General features: G+C 44.3%; 1 pseudogene; it reads left to right on the top strand.

Moving 5' to 3' along the window:
* The first annotated feature begins 477 nt into the window (after positions 1-477).
* LOC123832769 lies at positions 478-1,087 on the top strand (annotated as a pseudogene).
* The last annotated feature ends 3,282 nt before the right edge of the window (positions 1,088-4,369 follow it).

The following is a 4,369-nucleotide window of genomic DNA, read 5'->3' as shown; positions in this document are numbered from 1 at the left end:
AGCGCCTGGGCACACGTGGAAACAGTGCTGGCTCAAGTCACAATGCGGTGAATTTACTTCGCGTGAAGGAGGTTCCCAGCCCGAGACGTGCGGGGCGCCTGCGCAGTGGGCCCGAGGCGCCGCGCTTGCGGGAGCCGCGAGACCCCCGCCCCCGCCCCTCGCCCTCCGGCGGGAACGCGCACGTGGGAAGGGACGCGCACGCGTACGCGAAGGCACCTCACCTCCCTCTACACCTCCGGGGCGTCTGAGGAGGGGGCGACACGCGCAGGAGCTGCGTGCCGAGCTGCGTTCTCGGGGGTGGCGGCGGCGGCGGCGGCGGCAGCGGCGGCAGCGACTGCCGGCACCGCGCCTCCTCCACGCAGAGTTCCGTGCTCCGGACCCTGGCGGTGGAGGGGCGGACTGACTGACGTCTTTGACGTTCCGCCCCCGCCCGGCCTCGCCCCCGCCTCATCTTGTCTTAAGCTAGGGACTCGCGGGCTGAGGCTTCTTTCTCACCCCGCCCCTCGTAGCGGCCCTTTCTCTCTGCAGCACCTCGTCCGGAGGCGGCGGCACGCGAGCAGCAGGGAGCGCGGGAGCTGGCGGCCTGGAGGATGAAGTGCAAACCCAACCAGACGCGCACCTATGACCCGGAGGGCTTCAAGAAGCGGGCGGCATGCCTGTGCTTCCGAAGCGAGTGCGAGGACGAGGTGCTGCTAGTGAGTAGCAGCCGGTACCCGGACCGCTGGATCGTGCCGGGCGGGGGGCATGGAGCCCGAGGAAGAGCCGAGTGGCGCGGCTGTCCGAGAGGTGTACGAGGAGGCTGGAGTCAAGGGGAAGTTAGGCCGGCTCCTGGGCGTCTTCGAGCAGAACCAAGATCGCAAGCACAGGACGTACGTGTATGTCCTGACTGTCACTGAGATTCTGGAGGATTGGGAAGATTCGGTGAGCATTGGGAGGAAGCGAGAGTGGTTCAAAGTCGAAGATGCCATCAAGGTCCTCCAGTGCCACAAGCCTGTGCATGCCGAATACCTGGAGAAACTAAAGCAGGGCGGTTCCCCCCACCAATGGAAACTCCGTGGCCCCGTCCGTGCCCGGGAGCGACCCCTAGTATGTACCGCTCCTGCACAGACCCCTCTGCTTCCCGCCTGTCCTAGAACACCTAGTGTCCGCGCGCCTCCAGTGTCCTGTGCAGGCTTCCCGGGGGAGGGGGGCTCCTTTTGTTTCCTTGGCAGACCTCTGAATCACGCTTGCAAACTGTCTCAGTTGCCAGGCACTGTTTTCAGACAATTTGCACGTTTTTCAGATGCTTTGAGAATCGCTTCTTAGTAGCGCTGTTTAACATAGTGCAGAATGCCTAAACCGCATGGGTTTTCTTGAACGGTGCCTTCACTGCTCTCCCAGCCCTTGGGGTGTGTGTTTTGCTTGTGTGTGCTTGTGCGTGTGCGTATTCGCATTTTTGGTACCAGTCTTGTGGTTTTGTAGCGAAGGCATTTAAAATCCGATCACCTTGGTTGTCTGAAATCTGTCACTAATTTTCTCTCTGAAGTTGTTTCCTCATTGACAGCATTGGCCCTTGTCAGCAAGCCATGCTTGTGGTGCGAATTGATTTAAATGATCAGTTTTGAATTTTTAAAAACGATTTAAGAAATTTGACACGTTGGGCTCTTGCTGTGCTTGACAATACTTTTATCTTTAGAAATGTGGTCTGATTTTCCCTTTTCAGAAATTTCTTTATTCATTTGCACATAATTTGATTTGCAAAAATGGTTCACACTGGTAAGTTTTGAGTGCTTGCTTGAAACGACCATTCCCCATGTAGCCCAAATGTAGTTTCACATGGTATTATTTTATGGAGTACACATTTCCCAGGGAGGTGTTGTTAGACAAGCACACCCATAAATCTTATCAGGAAAACTATTCATAGAGTGTGATGTAGCATGCTCAAATTCCAACACTCATTGCCCCTTTCTCAATACCCGTAGAACAACCATGGTTTTCTCAACAAAAACTAGTTTTTGAAAGAAAGTTATTTCATGTGTTTGAATATAGCAACGTTCCAGATAAACTTCCTGACAACCAGTAAGCGCATGAATGGGATCTCTATAGTGATCACGACATCCCAATTGAGTGAGGTACCTTTCTTGATGTTCAGCTGTTACAGACTTTCAAAGTGTTAGGACACATGCACATTCTCTCTTAAAGACTTTTTTCTTGGGTGACAATCTTTCATTTTATTTGCCTCAGTGCTTGCTTGTCATCAGGACTCCCATCTAAAATACTTAAGTCTCTTCTGGAACTATCTTTATTCCCCAGGCACATCTCCCCATAAACTTTTAATACTGTAGTTAGCAGATTTTAAATGTTCACAGGCAAACAGGGCTATGAGAAGTGGGAAAGTAAAGTAAAATGACTTTTTCATGAGATAGAGTTTGGTGTGATAGAAACTATATTGGGGCTTTAAGTCAGACAAACTGGGGTGAAAACTGATTCCAGTTCTAGCTCACTGTCTTCCTTCAGCCAAGTTATCTAACTTATCTTATGCTCAGTTTTTTAAATATAAAATTGGAGATAATAAAAATAGATACTTCATAAACTTCTATGAGAAGCCTTTCCTGACCACCTGAGTTAAGATATTCTCTTCTGCGTGTGTCACGGTTCTCACAATTTACTGTGCTTACCTCTTTGTATGGCAGTGTGGCCATTAGAACTCAAACTCTTTAATGGGTGGGAAGAAGCCTGAATTATTTCCAAAAGGCTTCAATTTAGAACATGGAATTCAGGATTTTTTTTTGTCTCAGATGCCCCCCCCCCCACTTTGGAAAACTGATACCACTTCTTTCCTGACTTTTTTGTTTCATAATACATATTGACCTGTAACCCCCTGGTAGAATTGAATTTTTTTAATTTGTTTTTAAAATAGGATCTTTACCGTATATAAATATCTAAATAAAGTGTATATTGTAGTTAACAATATATGTTTTCAAAGGGTGAGTAGTGTAAAAAATGGATACCTTTGAAAAGTCAATTATAAATTTCATATTCTAAATTATGCAGACTTATCAAGTATTTTTCAAAAATTATCTGTTCCTTTGTACAAAAAATCTTATTTTTTAAAAACAAATTTTCGAAGACTTGACCTTTTGTATTCCAACAATCCAGGTTGACTAGTAGATATTCTCAGTAACCTAAGATTTTTCAAAGTACATATACACTAACTGCACAGAAAATCAATTATTGCTTTGTGACTGTCTACTACACAAAACTTCATCTAAAATGCTGCCACAAAATATCTGGGAGGTTTAATTTGTGCATGGCATTCTTAGAGATAGTAATGCACAATCCTGTGTTTTGACTTCTATGCTATGTATCTGGCAAATGTGAAAGTTGATTTCAATCAGTGCTTAAGAGTTGTTAGCCTGTATTTGATGTATTTTATTCAGAAATATTTGGATTGCCCAAATACCTTCAAATATGCAATTTGTAAAACTTCCAAGGCTTTCATTTCTAAATTGCAACAGAATATAATTATCATACTGTAAGTTATGTTTTCAAACTCATGGGCAGTTCTTAGTAAAAATGCTTCTAGAGTTCAGTGTATAAATATTAAATGAAAAAATCCTTTTATTTTGAAAAAGAAATTTAAAAAATCAGACTAAAACAGTTGACACAAAGGCTGACAAATGGAATGGCATCTATAACCTCCACCCTCCAATAGTTTAATACACAGTTGGGATTTTCTGCTCACAGTCATTACATAGCACCCATGCATTACTTATGTGGTGATTGTACTAAAAATGTACAGGTGAATCTTTCAGCTTATACCCTTTCCAGAAAACAGTGCATTGATCAAAGGTAATTAACACTTTCAGACATGAGGTAGAAATTTGCTTTCAGCAAGTTTTTATAAGGGTATTTTCCCCAACTGTACAAGTGCCTCTTCTTATGTTTAAAATAAGTTTTAAGAAGACATGTTGGAGTAAATTTTCATTTAATAAAATTGTAAACATTTCAACAATTTTATATTTAGAAACATAAATATTGGTGTGTGTGTGTGTGTGTGTGTGTGTGTGTGTGTATAAGAGCAGGAATAGGCAGCTCATGAAGTATAGTAACAGCAACGTTAGAAGGACCTTGTGGGACAGATTGTTTAAAAGGCTCTGCAGCTGAAGCTGCTCCTCTCGCTTTCTGTACAGTGGAATCCAGTTGTAAGAAAGATCAATTCTTTCACCAGTAGTTGTTTAGTGGGAAAAGGGAGATGAAAATGTGGTTTTAGAGACTACCATACTAACAGCTGGCGATAGTTTTCTTTTCCAGGGTTCCTTTTGTGGAAGCACCAAGCAAAACAGGAAGTATTTTCAGCATTATTCTAGTATTGTGACCATCTTTCTGA

This window comes from Phyllostomus hastatus, unplaced genomic scaffold, assembly GCF_019186645.2.
Source record: "Phyllostomus hastatus isolate PE091 unplaced genomic scaffold, TTU_PhHast_1.1 phas_scaffold_200, whole genome shotgun sequence".
NCBI lineage: Eukaryota > Metazoa > Chordata > Mammalia > Chiroptera > Phyllostomidae > Phyllostomus > Phyllostomus hastatus.
This window is presented reverse-complemented; position numbering and strand designations above follow the sequence as displayed.